At 46.8% G+C, this 21,710-nt stretch overlaps 1 protein-coding gene across 8 annotated transcripts in view; it reads right to left on the reverse strand.

The window, feature by feature from the left end:
* The window catches only part of SORBS1 (sorbin and SH3 domain containing 1), a 217,855-nt gene that overhangs the window by 108,460 nt on the left and 87,685 nt on the right, over window positions 1-21,710 (reverse strand). For 5 of the 8 annotated variants that reach the window (XM_075422804.1, XM_075422797.1, XM_075422798.1 and 2 more), the window contains one exon: window positions 19,854-19,912. The gene's annotated coding sequence lies outside the window, so the exon portion shown is untranslated. Of the gene's footprint in view, window positions 1-7,319; window positions 7,385-7,413; window positions 7,543-19,853; window positions 19,913-21,710 lie in introns of those variants that run through there. The other 3 variants (XM_075422801.1, XM_075422799.1, XM_075422800.1) reach the window with 3 other exon arrangements.

A 21,710-nucleotide genomic window follows, 5' to 3' on the forward strand; every position in this document is an offset into this window, starting at 1 on the left:
TACCAGGGGATCGGGACAACTGTACCAGTTATAAAACATCACAGCTGATAGAGTATAATGCATTTAAACACAAGATGCTTAAAATACGCTGCACTGGACATCAGAGATGGCAAGGAGGCCTCTCCGCCAGCTACACAGTCCTCAGAAAAAGGCTGATTTACTCATTTCCAACCTGCTTTACTGCTCCAGTGTTAACAAACCTCAGCCAGCTTTTCTAACGGTAAATCAGGTTGCACTCCAGGAGCATCAACATTATTATCAGCTGTATTTAACAATCTGTTCGGGCAGCTCCTGTTCATCCCAATGTTGACAAGAGTCACAAATACAACACCAGGAGAAGGAAATGCACAAACTGAAGTCCAGGAAAGTCTGATGTACATTATTGATCACGTAAATCCAGAGAGCACGAAAGAATGCAGTAAGATGTTTCCTGAAGTAACACTTTGGATCACAACCATTTTTGCACCACGCTTATTTATTTACAGAGATGGCAAAAGCCCTACGCCTCAAGACAACCCCCCGCTTCCACAGAATAACGATGCTACATTCCTTCTCTCGGATCCGATTTTGCAATTTCGTACCCAAACAGCCTTTTCAGGAGCACGTCCGCTGCCAGCAAGGCAGTCGCTCACGCAGGCAGGGGTTTCTCCAGCAAGCAAGGGTTTGCAGCCATCTGCTAGTATGTGTTTGTACGTCCCTATTAAATTGACACTTACTACTGCAGTCTCTCAATTTATCTAACGACCATTTCAGCTCATGTAACAAGAGCACCATTCAAATACATTTTTATTTTTACTTCTGTTAGCACTTTAATACAAAAATTGAGCAACGTTCTCCTGAGCTACCGGGTGCGGTATTAATTTGAGCTCTAGAATGTCAACGGGAGAAGAAAAGGCAGTTCATCGTGGTAACAAAACGCTCCATTATCAGTCTGCAGAATACACACGGCATTTAGAAGGCAGCGATCCTCATGTCCTTGTGAACTTTTGCCAGGATCTGTTGCAAAACGCCAGGAGCAACTGATAGATTGCTGTAGCGCTGGGACAGAAAGAACCTCGCTCCCCTCGAGAGCCTCGTGACCCACGGCATGGGTAGCACGGGACTGAACAGCCTCCCACAGCGGCGCAGACCCACACGGCAGCAGCCCATGCCACATCTAGGGCTGTTTAATTCACCATCAGTACTTTGTTTGTCTTGCTAAAACTAAATTACTTGGATTTGGGGAGGTCTCTCAGAAGTATAAGTTACCATACAAATTTTTCCACTGACCAGCAGACAAATTAGTTCAAGTTAACGATGTGAGTTGACACTTGCATAGCACTGGACATCTTCAAACGTCTGTGCAAACATTAAATTAGCTTTGCTGCATTTGTATGAAGTCGGCACACGCTGTTAGGCTTATTTTTACACTGGGGAAACAAAGCAGCACAAATTGAAATTTTTTAAAAGCTCCTGTGTTTGTTTAATTTCGCCTCCACCGAAGTCACCAGAAAAACTGCCAGTGCCAGGTCTGCACTTGCACAGGGTCCCGTCACACCCCCCCGGCAGGGCAAAGCCCAGCTTTAAGGATCTTCACCTTGCCAGGCAGCGTAATGAAGCCTCGGTGGAAATGAGAATTGGGCCTCCCTCAGCTTGAATGGGAGCAGATTTACATGAAAAAGCTGTGTGCTTTTGAAAATCCTACCCACTGCAGCTGGATGGTTTGACCAGTCTGGCCCAACAGACTTGTGACAGAGACAGCATGGCAGCAGCGAGCACGAGAGCAAATCAGCCCCTCCGAATACGCTTCTAGCTTGGAACAGGGCTCAGTCACACCAAAAAGACTCTAAATTATTTCAGAGGGTATTTTAAAAATAGAAATGGGTGCAAAATTTTGGATCCATAGCTCTGCTGACCATCCATCGCTAACCTGCTCAGAAGCGCGTGCTGGCTGTGCTGAGCTACTTTCAGGGTAGAAGGAGCCAGATGGGCAGCGGGTGTCCGCTGTCAAGAGACGGTGGCATTAACCAAGTTATTTCATTAACTTGTGCATAAAAGACGGACAAATGCAGAAAGGCTGAAGGAACCTTCTAGAGATAAGAGCCCAGAAAAGGATGCTGGCTAAGACGAGCCTGGATGGAGGACTGAGGCCAGCTACCCTTGCTCGATGCAAACCTCGCTGTACATGAGTACCTATTTCCAGTAGCTCCCAGCATGATTCAGGCCGAGAGATGCCCGACGTGTGAATACATATGTACGACTTGGGACTGAAATGCTGTTTCAAGGAAACCACCCAAGTTTGTTTAAAACTCTATCAGTTGTTCCCTCCATCCTCCCCCTCCACCCCCAACCAGTGGCTACACTTTAACCATGTATGGAAGAGATTGCAGAGGTCTGAGTCATTAAAACCTACAGAGAATAAAAGAACTTGGCAAATATGAAAGAGAAGCATTTTAAACGGCTCTGAAACCGCCTGCTCCCCCCTTGCTACTGAAGAGGTGATAGATGAGTTGCCATTTACGTGTAGGAGCTGATGATTTGAGGGTTTGGACAAGTTTATAAACTTAATTACAGGCAATGTGCCCCAAAAACAGTTCAAATACAAATTACCACGTCAAAACCTGTGGGAAACCTTTTGATCTGATTTAACAAAAAATAAAAACTACAAAAAAAAACGACTAAACAAATCAAGAAATCAACATTTAAAGTAGTAGTCTTGTGTGCTATCTGCAGACAAACTTCCTGCCAAATACCCCTTTCCCTGCCAAAAACTACAGTATTTTTGGATAGTTTCTTATTTACAACTCTTCAGCGTGCACGAAACAGTGCTGTTTTGCCACTTTTAGGAGTGGCTGATCCCATGAAAACCTCTAACACAATTTTAAATTACGGTCTCCTCGTACAGAACATGACCTATTGGGGAGAGCATTGCAGCAGTCTTCCTCTTCCCTATAAGGAACAGACATTTCAGGAAGCAAAAAAACCCAAGGCAACATTTTGAGGAAAGATCCAGGATACAGGAAATGTTCTGTGGAAGCTCGCACAATGATAAGACATTACCCGTAAGCACGTGGGATTTACCAGGGACAATACACTGTTCCTGGTGATACTGCAAAATGCAAATAGAATTAATGGATATGGTTTTCCCCCAGTCCATATTTTTAGAAGACGTTTATCCACACATCTGCCAGATTTGCCTTTATGAAAAGTAGATTTTCCTGAGGACACTCAACTTTCAAACCTTTTAGGACGTTCCCATTCAGAGTGCTGCAATGCAATCACAATTCCGCGTGATGTCTCCTCCCTGAAGATACTTCAGCAGGACTCAGATTCCCAGAGAGCTCATGGAGGAACTGGGATTCAGGAAATCTGAGCTTTATTCCCAGCCTTCTGCAATCACTGCACCACAGAGCAACGGCTCAGCTTCTCAATTGGAAAAGAGAGCTAAAACCACTGGTCTCCTTCTGAAGCACTTAAAAAATTGACCAATGCTCTATAAAAGCTTTGCACTTTCATGACCACAATAAGCGCTTGCTCCTTCTGTCCCTATAAGAGCCACATTTTGCCATTTATTTGCTGTATTCTCCTGGAATATTCCAGTTGACATTTAAGCCAGTTTAACCACAGCAGCATTTCTCGAGCAGAGACTTCACCTACTCCTGTGCCAATCCAGCAGAACCCATTTCAGCTGGAGTCACTCCAGGTCTCGGCTCTATTGCTACAAATCCAAGCCACGGTCCCCAGCGTGATCCATGCTAGCACTTGTGGCCATGCAGATCCCCACCAGCAAGAGAGCCTTCGTCTGCCCGGTCACAAACAAACTGGGATGAATAACGCAGGGAAAGGCAGCTCCAAGGCGATTCCTAGCACCATCACATTTCTGAGGGCATCACTGGCAACTCCTTTACTTCTACAAATCCCACCTTCCCCAGCCGTTCCCCGATTCACAGCATTAATGAATTGGGAAGAATGAGAATACTGAGTAGACTGAAAGAAAAATCTACCTATACCTTCTAATTACTTCACAGATTACAGTTTTTCTATGCATAATATCCACAAGAAAGTATATCATTACAGGTAATTAGTTCATAAAATACATTCATTTCGTACAATCTTTAAAGAATCACTCAGACATCACACAGAAAATCATTGTATAAATAAATAATACTCTCTCCAAGTCTTTTTACATTTTACCTACTCTCCCTTCACCACTCAGGAGGACCCAAATTTGCCATTTACCCATTTTACTTCAACATCAGAATCAGCAGAGTTGAAAATTACTGTGTCACACAGCAGATACCAGGACACTGAGTGAGGATGCGGACTGAAGAGGTATCCGAGAGCGAGCCGCAAGGCAGGTTCGCCAAAAGCTTCTCATAGCCTGGCAAACTGATGGGAGGTAGAGAAAAAAGAAAGAGGCTTCAGAGTTTATTGCCTGTGCAAATTAAGTGGGTCTTACGGGACTTGGGAGGTCAGAACATATAACAGTGGGAATTCAGAAACTCATCGAGTCAGGGGCTGGATGGGGTTTCTTGTACGGCAGGACACCGCCGAGTTCTGTGCTCTTAGCCCTGGAGACGCTACCACATACAGAGCCAGCAGATCTTAATGGAATCTAAAAATAATTCAGAAAGTTTCATTAAGACATATTCATATGCTAAACTTTACTGCAGCTTGCCTAGCAGAGGACATCAACACACAAATCTCTGCTTCCCTCCATTCAGATATTACCAGAGCTTACAATCAAATATAAGAGACAAATATCTCACTTCTGCACATTAATTGGAGTAAAGTGAAGCAGAACAGACATGTTCTGTGAGACAGATGTGACGCTTTCCTAATAAAGCTTTCAGCAGATCTTTAATTCAGCATATGCCTTCCATATGGATAAATACAGATGATGCAGTTACCTGAAATCATCCGTTATATTATTTCAGTATTGTTATGACAGCATTATCTACAGGTCCAGCCAAACCCTATCCCTAACGTGCTAGGTGCGTGTAGGACTACCGCCCTTCTCAGACCCATTCACAGCCAGTACAGACAAATGCAGCATTATTACGCTCACAAGCTGGGAACTTCATGCAGACAGATCAAATAACACGCCAGAGATCTCCTGAAGCGCGTGCCACAGGGTTAGGCATTAAACTTCTTCCTCCGAGCGAGCTCCAGACCACCGCCGCAGGGCGGGCTGGATGAGGCTGCCGTGCCCACACACACCTGCACCCAGCTCTTCCTCTCTCTCTTGCTGGCCACGGACTACAGGTGTGTGAGACAGTAAGCTACCCGGTGACAGCCATGCAGAGAGGGTGTTTTGCATCACGGGAGACCATTCAGGCACCTCGGAGAAGCCTCACAGGAGGAATCTGTCCCGCAGAACGGGTGGGAGGCTCTTCGCAAGGTGCTGTCAAGCCGTTCGCCACGCTCCGGGTTCCGCTCTTCCCCTCAATCCCTGCCTCTGTTGAGCTGCTCGTTATTCCACAGCTTCCCGAGGCAAGCTTTAGCATTTCAGCGTCAAGAAAATAACGTGGGAAAGCTTAACGGGAAACTGAGGCATGCTGCTCGGCACTATTTGTGCCCCTGAGCTCAGACCAGTAACAGCCATCTCCAGGCCCTGGTGGGAGGACTGGGAAGGTACGCGGGGGTGCTCGCGAAGTCCCTGCAGAGCAGAACCCCTCTTCCCTCGGGAGCAGCAGCAGCAGCAGGCAGCCCTTTATGTCCACCAACACAGAACAGAGCCTCAGCCCTTCAGAATGACCATGAGATACTCAGCAAGACAATGAACACCTACAGGCAACATTAAAGTTGGAGTCCATCACGAGAAAGAGACGGGGTTACTGTCTTCAGCTACCACCCAAGTCTACCTAAATCAAAAAGTGTTTTTTTAAACCATCCTGGAGTTACCGTAACCTCTACCTGCATAATTTAAGCCTGGTTTTCCCAGCCAGAACAGACAGGCTCAGAGCCTGGAGCTACGTCAGAATGAAAGCCAGATCAGCTGGAGTTTTAATTTCTCCACCCAAAGCCTACAGAAGAATTCTGGTACCCAAGCGCAGCTGCTGGGCTACCCGCGGCCATAGGAATGCCCAGAGCAGCCATACCCCGCTTCGGGAAGCGCGGGCTATTGGCTGGCACGCAAACCTCTGGCGCGGTGAGCACGGCGACGACAGATGCAGGTGACTGCTGGAGTGGAATAAGGCTGGAAAACAAGAGCGCAGACCTGCCCAGACATCAACCACAATGCTCATCTCAAAGTCCAAGCACCTGCATAGACTGGATCTTTTAAAATGAAAGGAATTCTCCCGTATTTATGCCAGCATAACCAAGAAAGACCTAACCCTAGGTCTCCTTTAAGTGGTTTTAACTGTGCTACTAATTATTGAGTCATATCATCAAGTGTGAGTCTGGCCCTAAATGGTTCCAGCTGCAGCAGAGAATCTAGAACAAAACACAAACTTTAAGTTTCTAAGGCTTAGTGTCAGCCTTGATTTTCTGTTAAATTAAGACATAATTTCAGCCCCAAATTAATTATGTTACTAAGAAGGCTTGAAGTTGAGCCCATGTTACTCCCAGTTTTAGTAAAAAATCTCTCAGCTTGAATTTGCAGTTAGACACGGGGCATCTCTTTTACTTTTGTCTCAGGGTGTTCACTCGGTGAAGTTTAGCAGGCAGGAGATGCCTATCTGAGAATGGAATCAATCAGGAATGCAGTTACAGCTGAAAGAATTTCAGCAGACCATAAAAGAGAAAGAGAGGGGGAAAAAAAGTAAACCCTGCTACAAGAATAGCCCAGCGAAACACAACCATAGTGAGCTTGGGCTGCTTCCCAGCACTCCAGAGGGAATTCTGCTATTTGCCGAGCGCGGTGAATGCAATCCAGCGCCGAAGGAAAACCAGCAAGAGAGTGCCGCCGCTTTCACCATTTTCTCCATTCTGCTTCGTACGAGAAAGCATATGGGAGACAGAGAAGTGACTGTGCTACGGTGGGAGCGGACAGAAACGGGCAAAGCAGATGTTCTCAGCACAGAGAAGAAGGACTGATTAGACACCAAATAAAACTGTACGACCGGGACAAAAAAAGGCACTCGGCAGGCAGAGATCAACCAAGAAAAAGGGGACTCAAAAAGCAGCTTGGAAACAACATCCACAGCCATAAGTAAGCCTCCTTTTGTTACAGAGGAAAAGGAATTAATACTTTCCGCTACATATCTTACACAACACTATTTGACTTACTTTCCTCCAAGAATCTCAGCATGCAATTTTAGGGCATTTATAAATCACTCTAAAGAGACACAAACAGCTAACAGCAACACAAAATGAAGTAATTCAAACAAATCTACCTCAGGATACAGATACTCCACAAGTCAGTTCTAGCAGAAAATACAGAAGAGATTGGAAAGGTCTTAAAAATCTTCCGAGGTTTTAAATACATACTTCTTGCAGCCAAACTCACATCAGCCGAACATCCAGGAGAACGTTAGAAGGTTATGCTACGGAGCCGAGCTAGCCGATAACATGCTGCAGCCTCTCCTCAGGACTGTCCGGCCACAGACATTCACTCATTCAACAGCGGCACAGAGCGCGAGAGGGTAGCACGGCCTTTTACGGAGGGATGCCAAGGAGGGGGAGGGAGGGGAAAGCCCTTCCCCAAAGGCTTCGGTTCAGCCCACTCATTACAATACAGAGTGGAAACAGCTGCAGTGGAAAGGAAGAGGATGTCCAGGCGGCTCTTGATTAAGCTTCTTAGGTGTAAAATGGTTTCGTTCTGGACTCTCAGTAAGAAAAACAATTTTTCTTCTGAATTTCATTCTTCCTCTGCATTGCTCTTAAAGAAACTGGCTCTAACTCGGCTCAGAAGTAAGAACAACGCAGTGGATAGTCAGCTCTCCATTTTCAAAATCATTACATCTCACCGGGGGAAAACTGATCTCTACAGGATCCTCCCTCTCCTCCCTGCAAGGAGCAGTACGACTACGGGTGTGCTTTGTAACCCTTCAATCTTTGTGTAAGGTCATACGCGCTTCATCTCAAACGACTGCCCGCCGAGAAGCCCCAAGCACACAATAAATACTGGCTCACGAACGGCACGCTGAGAATTGGGAGCCTCTCCGACTGCCACCTCAACGGTGAAGCCGGACAAGGAAGAACGGTGAAAGCGCCTCAGCTCTCTCTTGACCTGGACACGCTGAATAAACGAGGATTCTTCAGCCTGAGAAAGCGTTGGCAGATGGGAGATCGGAGCTGTCTTTAAGCCTTGAAAGGCACCAAAAATGCTCATCTGGGACCCGCAGCTCGTTCCTCCCTGGGATGCAAGAACTCGGGGGCACTGAAATAAACCTTTCGGCAGAAGTTTCGTACCAAACCTAGGGAAGTACTTTTTTACATCACACATAACTGGATTGTGGAGCTCCCTGCCCCAGGATCTTGGGCAGGTTAACTCCAGTATAACTAGTCCAGTAGAACTACCTTCATGAGCAAACTTCTTCACCAACAGGAGTTTTTCCATCATGATTTCAGCAGCGATTGCTCCTATTTTCTGCTGTCTCTCCCTTTGCCTACAGTTACAAATACTAATGCATTCTGATCGTCACAAATCTTATTGTAGCAAAGCTAGTTTAAATATATCTGTGCCTTTTATGGATTGTCAAATGGCATTTTTCAGTGTAAGGCAAGCAGACAACCACTGGGTAACAGTGGTTCTTATCGCAAAAACTGTTTGCTAGTTGCTGCTATCAAGGTTGTGGGGTTTTTTTCTTTTTTCAGTAAGACACACACTTTAAAAATACCCTTGTAGTGACCAAGCATCCGCTGTGTGGCAAAAGGCATAACTGCCTGCTGGTTCTACAGCTGGTCTTAATCAATACTGAGAAACAAGACACTTTTATGCAAAATAAGCCAATTGACTTGAGATCCTTTTGAGATCAGGTCTGAGGAAAGCAGCCGCAAACTCTGCTTCCCTCTTCTGCTCCTAATTTTAACCAGAGGCTTCATCGCTGTTTGTCTTTCTTTGTGTGTTTAATGTTTCCTGGAGGCCAGCAAAGGCATGCAAGATATTTCAGTTCAGGGCCTCTATATGGCTGCGATAGGAAGTAGATGTCTCCCTGAAAGAGCTGCGCTAGTACCGAAACAGGGATTATCTGACTGACCGCAGGGCCCTCGGTGTTTATTTCAAAGGGAAGGGAAGGACAGATAAACACTGAGCGCCTTCCGTCCACACCACAGAACACAGGCGCTGCCTATTTTTGGTTACTTCTTGTCTAGCTCAGCCAGGTTAAGGTCTGGCACCGTTTTCTTTGTCAGTATTCTTCTTCGTATTGAAAAGCAAGCTCTGATGCCGTCTTTGCCCAGTCGTTCCTTTACGCTGCAGAAGAGCCGCACAAAGACAAAGCTGGTTTCCAACTCCTGGGCTGCTCCTGACTTCACGCCCGTATGAGCACGGTGGTCAGCAGAATCACAGAATGTTCCGGGTTGGAAGGGACCTCTGTGGGTCATCTAGTCCAACCCCCTGCCGAAGTAGGATCACCCAGAGATTCTGGGTCACCCAGACATTCTCCTTCCCCCTGCACGGGCCCTCAGTGATCTTCAGCTCTTGATCTTCGCCCCATTCACAGCAACAAACTGTGATCCCCAGCCTCCTTCACCACTGCTTCCTGACAGACCCATCCCTTCTCGCTTTACCACTTAGCCAGAACCAGCAGAATTAGAAACAACTTTGGGACAATTTGCCTCTCCTAGATGCAGTCTTACCTTCCCTTCTTCAAGGCTTGACTAGAACTGATGAGATCTCTTGTCCTCGCCCCTTCTTTCCCTCTTTCAATTAAAAGTTGTGTGGTAAATCAAGAGGAATCAAGAGGGGCTTGGAGGACATCTCATTTATCTTCACTCAGCTACATCTCTTCTGTCAGAACACATTAAGGAAATTGCTGAAGGAGTAACTCATGTAGGTGCAGCATGGTGGAATGCTAGTTATCAAAACACCAGCCGAGGTACAACCAGCTACTCTGCTCAGCAGATGAATGAGAGATCAGTACATGATGGGAGATGTTCTGGGATGCTTCTGCGTCCACAGGCAGTCCTCTCTGTACAGCAATGCCACCAAAATCTCCTAAAATAAGCAGACTTGTGACAATTCAATAGCTGGACAGGAAGTCTCTTAGGTGTTACGGAGGTAGATGGTGGTTCCATAAGTGATGTTTTCCCCTGAACACGTGCCTTAGCACAGAGCCTTCAAACACCGGTGTTTTTACGGGCCAGGAAAGCCGCTGTAGTGCCTGGAGGTGCAGCCAGACAGCCCTCAGCATCCCCAGCTGACCAGAGTGACACCTGCATTACGAGCTGAAGCAGCCTAACCATTTATTGCAGCAGCTGCAACCCAACAAGGTTTTCTGTGCTGCTCCTCAGAGTTTTCATCTGGGCTCATTTAAAAAAAATTTTTTAAAGTAATAAATCGGGTTTGGGGTATCAGCAAGTTTCTCCCAGTTCTGTTTCCTCCTTACCCTCTTTCCAGGAGGAGGGTAAGGAGCAAAGAGATGAAAAGGCAAGGAGAGCAAAGGTATTTAGGTTAGGGAAGGAGAAACAGAAAGGACAGGAGAAGAATTTTTCAAGGAAAAGAAGGGATTTCAAAGCTAAAAAGTGAAAAACATTTCATCCCATTCTGAAAACCTAATGCAGTTAATCCTGCCATTAAAACTCCAGATCTTCTTTTGCCACATTTTTTTTTACAGTTTTCATCAGCAATTGTTCCTTTCTGGAAACATTCAGAATTATTTCAAGTTAAATACTGAGTTGCAATACAAAGGGACTGGATGGCTAAATGTATCAAAACAACAACCTTTCGGCTTTTCTTTCTGGAATGGCATGCGCTGTATTAACTAGTGATGCTGTTATCTTTGGAAAATTCCCAGTGATTTTATGAATACCCAGGTTATTACCTTTGGCTTTAGAGCACTGTTTCTACCACATAATCAAGGGGTTCATGGGATATTTCAATATCCATCCTGAGCACTGCGGGCTCAGATTTATCAGGATCCATTGAAAAAATGCACACGCTTTACAGAACGAAGCTGAGATTGACCCAACTCAGAAATCTGGTGGGCTGAGGCAATGCGATCAGGCATCAGAGATGCTGAGCAGAACGCTGACGGTCTCAATCCGTCCGTCGGACTGCGAAGCCTCTCCCTTCCAGCCATGCTCCCCACCCACCCTGAAAGCTCTCCGCCTTGGGAGCGGCTTTTCATGCCAGGGAAGCGAAACTTTCTTTTGATGCGGTTCACGGAAAGTTTTGTTGGTTTTCCTTCTCCAGCCCATCCAGGCTGGAAAACAGCATCAGTCCCAACCAAAACCCAGCATGAATCCACCCAGCTGCGGGCAGCTCCTTCCAGCGTGCGAGGAAGCGATGCCACAACCGCCATTTCTCATGGCTCACTATGGGACTGGTGCGTAGCACAACCACAGAAAGAGCTGTACTGGAACAGTCTGAGCAGAGTTACCGTTGAGCACTTTGAGATGCTTTCATCCAAAAAAAGGTTTTATGAAAACTAGGATTAGATTAATTCTAGGGCAATTGCGGTCTCCAAGTATAGGAAGGATTTCCCATAAATTCAAAGGGTAATGGAGACAACTGGATACACAGGATGAATTTTATTCCAATTCGTCTGTAGTGGTATATCATGGGATACAGAAACTGAGCTGTGGAGTATAAACAGTACAACCCCCAGACATAATAATAATTAATTTCTGATCCAAAGTCTGTTATCACTAACATGAATCCTGTTATTGCTTTCAGTGGGCTTTGGGTGAGTCTTCCATGAGCAGCTTGAAAAAGACAGAAACTCAGACAAATAGAGAAACGAGGACAGGGCCATTTCAGCAACATAGAGGAAAAAAACTTACTTTCCAGAAAAAAGGACCTGGGAGATGCCGCAGTTGATCAGATCACTGATTTACTTAATCCAAAAGCCTTTATCAGTACCAGGAGCCTCCAGGTCACGTACAAGAAACCAACCAGCGACTCTGGGGAAGCCACAGCTGGGCATCTCTCCTATTCGAGGAGACACAAAGCAGCTGCCTCAGGTCAGCCTTCCTGGGTAAGCTCCCATTTGTTTAGCTGGATCAGTTCCCAGTTTACCTGGCCGTGCCCCATCAGCACTAGAGCTAACGCAGGGTGAGGGTGAAGCTGGGGTAGGGGTGGAATGGGCCATATTCTTTCAGTGCAGCCAGGGCTTCCATCAGGTTACGCTAGTCGTGAAGCTCCACAGAAAAACATGAAGTGAAATATTTTACAGTTCAGCCCAAAAAAGTAAAAGCCAGGAGAACAACTCAGGTTCGGGTGAACCAGATATTTGGGAAAAAGTACAATTGTCTGTGCTTCTGGAGCAACACACCTGGCACCTCTGAAGACCTAGAACCAACCATCTGAATGTACTCTTGAGTGCTCTGCTCAAAGTCACCTACAGAACCCGTGGCACGGCAAGAAGCAGAGTCTGGAAGTCCCAACCTAGCACCTTCCCTCTTTGGCTGGTGTAACGTTCTCCAGACAGCTCACTTCCCTCCTAGTTACAGGGTGGTACGTCCCCTCCACGAAGGACACACCACTTCTGACAAATCGTTCTCGATGTTTACCACCCACCCTGCTTCCAGCACAAGCCCAAAGCGCCCTGTTCCTTTCCCTGAGCTGGATCTAGGTTAGAGGTACTGTCCACAGACACTCCGAATTCTCCCTCTCAGTCTAAAGAGGTGTCTCAGCCACCAAGCTGCAGTCTGGCTCCTGGCTCTGCCTCTTTCTTGGACTTGGCCACAGCTGCACCACTCGGCTCTGCCTCCTCTTCCCTCCCGCTTCTCGCTGCACCACTGGTCGTCCCCTTCATGCCGCGCAGCTGCTTCTCCTTCCCTCTTCCTCAGGCTTCTTTCTAAAATGCCTCCTTGGAGCTGATGTTTCCCATGTGTCTCACCCTTTCTTTTCTTCCCCGCCCCAAATTGTTCCAATGCAAGCAGCAATTTATCTCCTTGATCTCTCAGACCCAATCCTAAAGCAGTGCAAGCATCCCTCAAGCACCCTGCCCAGCTCGGTTCTGCGGCAGGCAAACCCCAGCAGTCTCTGCCTCTTCCTCTACGGTAATAAATGGAGAGGAGAAAAAAAGAAGGTTTAACCTTGGCACAGCAGTTGGTTCCCATTTCACCTTCAGACTTTTGGCTTTGGCATTTTTTGTTGCTCTGCCAGAGATGAAATTTTCTTTCTTGGAAATATTTTGCTAAGCAGGATTAGTATCTGCATCGTTTGCCACTTTCCCCTGCACCTCCTCCCCCTGTTTTCCAGCTGCCACTGAAGTCTCATTTGCAGATATAAGTCTGAAGTTCACAGATCCTTCGCGGGTCCCGTCCCCCTTCTCTGTGACATTTCCCTCTCTCCAGCTGTCTCTCCTTGGCAGCAACGCCCGCAGTGGAACCAGGCTTTTCTACAGACTACCTTTGCTCCGTTTCACGTTTCCGAACTTGGTCCCAACACCAGGCCAACCCTGGCCAGTTTCACAGGACAAACCCACCAGGAACGCACTGCGGCTGCTCTGGCACTGCAGCCCCCGTTTCAGGGCACTATGAGTCCCGCTCACTGCTATGCAGAGACAGGTTTTGTGGGGAAAGGGAGGCATGCAGGGCTTCCATCCCCTTCCCTGTACCACTGTACTCCTCCGAGCAGCACTACTCGCTCCAGGACAAGTTCTGAACGCTGTTCCCAGTCTACAAAAGGAGGAGGTACCCACTCTGCGCAGGCTGGCCAGCCAGCCCTGCCCCATGGAGCAGGCAGCCATCGGGCTGTGCAGCACTAGCAGCTGCCAACAGATCAGCTCAGCAGCAGAACCCAAGCGCCCAGAAACTAGAAACTAACTGCAGATTTTGTCCAAACTGGGGTGAAAGCCCTCTGGAGGGAGGCTTACACAGAGACAGCCCACAAAGCACGCATCAGCCGGGACTTCATCCCTTAGCTTCCCGGCTCTGGCCGCAGCCCCAAGCAGGGACGCCCAGGAGCTGTGCCCTGCGTCCCACTGCAGAAGAGTGGCACTGCCACTGTGCCAGAGAGCAAAAGCCAGTGACAGGACAGGACGTCCCTTTCCTGGCAGCATCACTCCTGAATTGGCTTTTTCTGTGCAAGCAGCACTCCAGCGTGTGATCTCCCGCGCTCCACGAGTGCTCCGGTAAACATCGCCGCGTTCGGCCAAATGCTTAATAACTCCTCTCATATCTCTATATTAAAAATGAGCGTGGGGGCAAGGGAAAGCAAAGAGAAGTGCAATGGTCTGAGAACATTAAGTGCAGTGCTGGGCAAAGAAAAATTTTCCTTTCCAAACGCCACTTGCAGATTTGTTGCATGGCTGCGTAGGCACTGAAAAGCCCTAGGCAAAGACCTTCAGTTCATTTCCAGCCTTACCCAGAGTCTCTCTCCAGGACTTGAGCTGAGTCACTTCATCCCCCGGTGTTTCAAAAACATCTGTCAAGGTTGTATACTCAGAGTGGCAATTGTCTGTCACTATACGTGCACTATGCCCAGATCTCAGACGAAATCTCAAGGCACCACAAACAAAATTCGCAGAAACCAACATAATTTTGTAGCACGGCCATGAAATTCTTTTTACGAACTGCTGAGAACTTGCACTCGCTAGTTTGAACAGGCTAAAAACTCCCCAGCAATACGGACAAGACTGAATGCATCTGAACGACGAATCTGGCTGTTCCCAGGCCTGCCGAGAGGCATCACGGAGGAAACGCAGCAACTGATGCTGCTGGAAGGTGCCGCTCCTCTCTCAACACCAACTAGCTCTCCATCTCGTGGACTCTTCCTCTCAGACAGTTTTGGATTTCCAGACCAGAGAGGACTTGGCTCCCCCCCCCCCCCTCTTTTTTTTTATAGAGCAATCTAGTGCCCTAGACAGCTTTGCTTAGAGCCAGTCCCACCTAATAACATAAAATTATCTCTCTCTTCCCACACTGTCCACCAGACTTACAGATTTACTGAGATTCCATCTGGCTGGAAGCTCTTTATGCAGCGTTTCCTGCAGCTCCCATTTAGGGCAGATCCCAGGCAACAGATAAACACATCTGTACCACCCTTTGTTTTTCAATTTCTTGATACTGCTGTAAAAAAAGAAAAGGGAAAACTGCAAGAAGCCTCAGGAATTCAGTATTAACCTAGAGAAAAGAGATCCAGTTCTGGAAGCACCAAATCAATACAAGAAGCTTCCCAGGTGGAGTGCAGGGTGGGGGGGGAAGGTGCAGAGCTCCAAAGACTAGTATGTAATGAAGGAACACTTGCATTTTGATCAAAGCAGACCAAAGAAACTATACTTAATGCTCTTGAGGGTAGAGACTTTTGCAGACTTTATTCGGTTCTGCCGGTATACTGAGAACGTTGGTAGAAAGCCACCCAGAGTGTCTGGTCCTCAAAACCTGCAACTTGCTTTCAGTCAGATCTGGATACCGAAGCCACCTCTGCTTGAATGATGAAAAGGGGCAAGAGAGAATTCTCCTATCCATTCCTGGACACTTCATGTTCGAGCTTACCGCATAGCTAACAACTTCTTTTCCATTCCTTCCTACCTCCTAAACTTGTTACATTGCGGCAATTCCTGTTTTCACTCTTTTTACACCTGCTGCTTTGTTAGTTCCCAGACCCGCACATCCCCTTCTCCAGTCACTGTCTCCTCAGAAATCACTTCTCCTTCAAACATTTCTCACCCTTCCTCCTACAAGCAGCTGTGCTCTGTGTCACCATCGAGGCATGGTTTAGACTGGAGGCTCTCCGCCGCAAAGAACAGGTCTCCTTTCTGTTTGTGAATCCTTGCCTAACTGTGCCGCTGTATAAATGTTTAATAGGCAGTAATGCATTTGCTGGAACAAGCTGTGCCCTAATACGCAGTCAGACTGCTTGGACACAATCCTCGCTGACTGTCGGAAGCTTCTGGAATTACAAAAAATGCAGCTGCCTGGTGACAGTGCGCTTTCAGAGCTGAGGGATGCCACAGTTGGAGCGGTCTAACGCAACATCGCAGCGCTGGGAACGGCCCTAGCTGCTCCGTCCCCGTCTGAATCGGGACAGAGTTTGGGAGCTCAGCACTATGGACACAGGGCGATGCTCAGCCACAACCACTACACCTCATCTCCCACCAGACCCCCACGCTACCGTAATTTTAAGCAAGCATTTCAAACCTCCAACTCCTCTTTAACGCTGGCTGAAGGGGCAGGAATGGGCACACCGCTCTTGCCATGATTCTTCTCTGGGTTTGAGAGTATCACACCCTGTGTTAGTTCTAACTGTGAAAGGCCGGTGGCAGATCGGAGGCAAGGTTTTTATTTCAGGGGCCATACAGGAGCTGGGTGACTCCTTGCTGACACCACACAAGCAGTGAACGCTCGCACAAACGGGGAACATATGATGACTTGGCCTCAGGGCTGATGAATCAAATACGGCGATGCTAATGGGAGAAGCCAGCGGGGCAGCAGGAGCGTCAGGCCTTCACGCCAGCTAGCCATAGGTTAGCGCTCAGGGAGACAAACCAACCCTGCCAGAAATCTCCACAACCTGTACAAACAGAAATCTTTGGGGTTTGCTCTCTCTATATCAGGTTTCTCATAATGGTGAAGGTGGTGATGACAAGTCTTGTCCCATAACCTCCACAATTTGTGCACTGTTGACATGAAATCCAGGGATGGAAAGAATCCCTGCTGCGGCACGTTCTCAGGGGCTTTGAAACAAGGCAGGCAGGATGGTGCTCATCCAGCCATCTACCTCCAGCGCTGCATCCGCGGGTCAGCATCCCTCTCCTAGTCATTTTAATAGACTTCCACGAACAGCAGTCTTGATATTCTGTCCTTGACAGAGATTTGACTAACTGATGAGTGGAGGTTTTCACAACTGTCAGTGTGCATTAGGAGAGACAAGGAGCTATCTCCAATGGAAGTACGTCTGAAATTAAGCAAAGCTAACTCTACTAGGGAAAAATCCTGTAACAGTGGAATCTATTGGACTTCACACAATTTCTTCAGTGGCACAGAAAATACTCCACCACTTCAGTCATTTAAAAGTAGATTGGACCAGGCAGTAGAAAAACATATTGCACGGAACACAGCTGTATCAGCACGGCAGTAGAACAGATGAGCTAATGTCTTTCTTTTCTCTCATTTTCAGGATCACACGTGACAAGATTTCAGTACTAGCCAAATTTCTTTACCTGCAACCAACACCATTTTCAGAGTTCAGATTCGGTGTAAATTAAGCTCTCTCTGGGAGGAAAGGTGTGCGCCATTCAGCAAGCGAGAAGTATGGCAGTTCTGAAGAGAGGGCAGGAGGGACAAGGCTACTTAGTGCCAACGAGTTGGGGACAAAGACCTTCAGAAAGATCAGAACAGAAAGGCTTTAGAGAATTTGTCCCCATAGGACTGGAAGCTGAACCTTGAACAGAAATTCCCATTCAGCTGCAAGTGTTCAGCTCTTCAGAACAACCCCCCCTCAAAACCTAGCCGCAGCTCTCTACCTACTGTAACCAGCGTGAGGAACACTTCCACTGAAGCTAGAATCATGTTCATGAACTCTTCAGCTCATCAAATACCAGTGCTCATACGTGAGAGGATCTTCACATGAAAACCGTGTTCCACAAGGCCAAACTACTTCGTAGAATCAAACTAAAATGGGGAGGGAACCTTTAAACCAGCCTAGTTGAAACCATGTTCTTTCTACCTCATCAGAGATCAGCAAATAAAAAAACCAAACAGAACCCAAAACCAAATAACACTTTAGAGCAGTAGAATATAAACCTCTTGGTGAAGTCCTCATCATTTGAGCAACATTACTTTCGAATTAAAACAACCATGGTATCACCAGCTGGACAAGCAGTACAACACCTTCATGCTTAATGCAAACTCCTTTGAATCAAAGCAGGGAAGATGGAGATCGTTCCTTGACTTATTTTGCCTCTAAAGAACACGGCTTCAAGTACCCAAACAAATAATCGAAAGAACTGAGCAACTCATCTCACACAACCGGTTCAGAGCTCGCAGCTTGTAGGAATGGCAAACCTGTTGCTGGGAGTATCCCCGCCTCACACCCCCCTGAGACACGCACTGCCTTTGTCAGGGAATCCAGAACTAATTCACTAAAGTATATTTCTGTAGAAGCCATCAAACTTCTTTCACAGCCTTTCTGATTTGTCTCTAGTTCCTTTAAAACGGAACAAGCTCTGACTCAGACATAAGTAGAATAACTGGCATTCATTCCAGTACTGAACAGATTTATGATACCTTGCATATTCACAGAAGAGTCACATCTTCAAAAGGTCTCAAGGATTAACTGCGAAGCCTCGGGTACAAAAAAGCCCTTTAAGTTTGGGGTCAAGCTAGGCATTTAGCTTCAAAAATAATACATAAATCCATTCGAGACAAAGGCCTATTGTACACCACTCTTCCAGGAAAACCCATGGGTGGCTGAGAATTACTTGGGAAAACTTTGCATAAATTCATTCTGAATCATTCTCAGTCCTTTCTTCCACACTGAAAAGAGGGGTCTATGGAGGGAGAAAAGCACTGGTGAGTTCACACAGGGTCAGGGAATATCTGGCTTGCCAAATGCAGAACTAGAAATTATTCGTGGTTCTTGGGACACTGAAAGCGAGAACCAGCACCTTCCCTGTCCACGGCGCATCGAGAACCTGGGGTACCATCAGCTCCGGCTACACGGGGGTGGGGGTACACCTAGCCGCTGCGGTGGGGAGTGCAAATTGCAGCAGTCCAAGCTTATGTGGTGTGATAGTTCAAAAGGAACCACATCCCACCCTCTGCTCAAATGGAAGAAAAACCAAACCAGCAAAAAAATGAGTCCCACTGCTGCTCACCACACATTGCCTTCTCTGCTACCAGGCAGACACTGTCCAGCTGACACGTAGAGCTCATTAGAAAACACAGAATTTTACTCCGGAATTTTGCAGCGTCCTATAGAATTCTACAGAAATTAATCACTAGACTACATAGTCCTTTGCATTAGTTCAGAAAAAACATAGAAATATAATGCTATATTATGGGCTTTTCAGTAATGTTTATAGAAAACCACTCTTCTTTATTCTTAACCCTGCAATCATATGTTAACAATTATCACCACAAAAGCTGTTTCAGTTCTTCCAAGTTATACAACGAACTAGACAGCTGGGACAGCTTTGAACCTTCAAACACCAGGTTCTTATTTACTATGTTATCCTATTTTCAGGTCAAAATTTTACACATCTGTGGAAAGCACTTTCTCTATGTCAGGCAACTCTCCTGGTAAAACCGCTTCAAGCACCAAGCTGCTGAGGAGGAGCAGTACAGCCTTGATTCAGCACTTAATTAGAAAATGAGACCTCCTTACAGGGAGCTAGGAAGAGTCACAGCCTCAGCAAGGGAAGGACGCGGGCTTCCATTCTGCCACGTTATTTGCCCAGGAGTGATCACCAAGTTGGGGTATAACCTCGGGGAATCGTATTAATTAACAGATGCTGACCGTGACTTCGAAGCCAGTGCAGGCCTGCTGTTAAACAGCTCTGTTGATGGTGCGGAGCCTCTGAAACCCAGTGCTTATCCGCTACCAGGCAGCCCAACCCTGAACATCGCTTGCAACAGTCGGTACAAGCAGGCTGGCCACCGCTGTACACATTCACCCGAATTCTCAAGCTTAGTGCTGATTCAGCGCAACTTTCTGGGGAAGACCTTTGTATTTAAAAATGTATTTAAAATATTGCACTCAAAAATCAAGGAAGCAGTCATCTTCTGCCAACAGCTTTGAAACTCACTTTTCTGAAAGCTTCCACACTGCATTTGAGATGAATACTGGGGAGAGTAACAGCGTGTGAAGTACATACCTCGGGCAGAGCTTGGAGAAAGAGAAGCTGCAGCTCTACAGACACGTTCTGGACTCCTCCTGGGAAAGAAAAAAGCAGTAAGTGTTATAGAATACAATAATCTGACGCAGCTGTTAGAAAAATGAACTGTAAAATGTTCTCTCAGTCTAAAATAAAAGAAACCACTGTCCTGGGGTCTGCTGGAACATTTGTCAATTCTTTCTAGCCCATCTTACTTCAACTAGCGCTGTTATCTTTTAAAGCTAAGAGTCACCATTTGTTCAGCTTTCATGAGGCAAGAGCCTCCGCGCCTGTACGAAACCTGAGGCAACGTCACCTGGGCTTGTTATTCTGCAAGGGGAAACCGTGCCAAACTTCCTGTGACACCTACTCCAGCTGCTGGAACCCGGAGAACTGAATGTGCTGCTCCTGGCTTTTGGAGACAGAAATATGTTTTGATCTAATACATCAGACACAAGCTCGCTTGGTGACAAGAAAGTACGAGATTCCATAACAGGTTAAAATAGAGCTAAATAGGAAAAGTATGCAACTCGTACAGAGTAACGTCTACTCATCAGCTCTGAAATTTTTCAACACTGTTCTAAACTTTCTAAAAATACCATGGAAGTTGCTAAACAGTTAAATTCTCCTGGTCCATCACATAAATGACAGCTTGACTGATGTATACAAATGCTCTAACACTACTCTTACTATGTGGTGTTTAATACAAAGTTACGTGTGAGTCAGGACCAGGACTAAAGTTCTCATGTACAGAGAAATCTGCTTGACAGCTCTGGCCATCGCTGCTTGGTCAGGTGCCTTCCTCCTCGCCAAGGATGCGGCCTGTGGATACCCATACGCAGGGACACAGTGGCTGGGACACGCAGACATCCCGTGGACATCAGCTGCCGCTTCTCCGTCTCGCAGTCTCCGAGGGAAGAGCCTCCTCCTGCCCGAAGAGCTCGGCCTTCGCCCGTCTCTCCCTGCACATCTCCCTGAGAATGAACCGGGAGCAGAGCTGCCCAGACAGACAGAGCCACAAAAGCTATTCCGAGTATTTCAGTGAGATCCCGTAGAAGATCTGGTCTCAGGATCTCTGCCCAAGGTTGAATCTCGGTTGTTCTCAGCTATCACCGGTCCCATCCATACCCTAGAGCCCCTTTCACCCGCAGAGACCTTTTGCCTGCGTGCCTAGCCCGGCTGTCTGTCTGCCTACAGCGTTCAGCTCTCAGTTTTTCACTTGCTGTCTGTGAAGCGGGAAGAGTAACGCTGTTCTGCCCAACTTGGGCGCTGTGATGTGCTGACATCCCTGTAGAGGAACTCTAACAACAGGAAAAAGAGCGGCACACACCAGCGGCACGGCTGTATCTTCCCTTTCCACCCTACGCTTTGGATCAGATCACCTATCCAACACCATCTTTTAGCCATGGGGCCAACCAAAGCCACCTAAGTCATAATCTGAGTTTCTCATGCTCTAATGCCGGCGCTGTTATGGAAAACACAGAGGTAGCTATTTTTTTATTCCTGCATTAATTTATGAGGGGCAAATGCTGACTACAGGCTGCCTGTGATGTGTCAAACTTGGATTGTTTACCTGCACAGAAGCTTTTAAACTCAAATCATGCTCTGCCCTCAGCCACACTTCACAAATAAATGCCTCTGAGAACAGAAGCAAACAAAAAAAACAGTCAGACCTCTTTAAAAGAAAAAGTACTGGATGTTTTTCGGTAGAAGGTAGAGTCAAAGTCTGAGAACAGTAGGTGAGATACACATACCCCAATTCCAGCAACATTGCTCCAGGAAAATCATGGATTTCCGATACACCACAAGGCAGCAAAATGCGCAAGGATGCTGAAGCAGACGTGGTTATGAATAGCA

Source organism: Opisthocomus hoazin, chromosome 6 (genome assembly GCF_030867145.1).
Source record: "Opisthocomus hoazin isolate bOpiHoa1 chromosome 6, bOpiHoa1.hap1, whole genome shotgun sequence".
Classification (NCBI taxonomy): Eukaryota; Metazoa; Chordata; class Aves; order Opisthocomiformes; family Opisthocomidae; genus Opisthocomus; species Opisthocomus hoazin.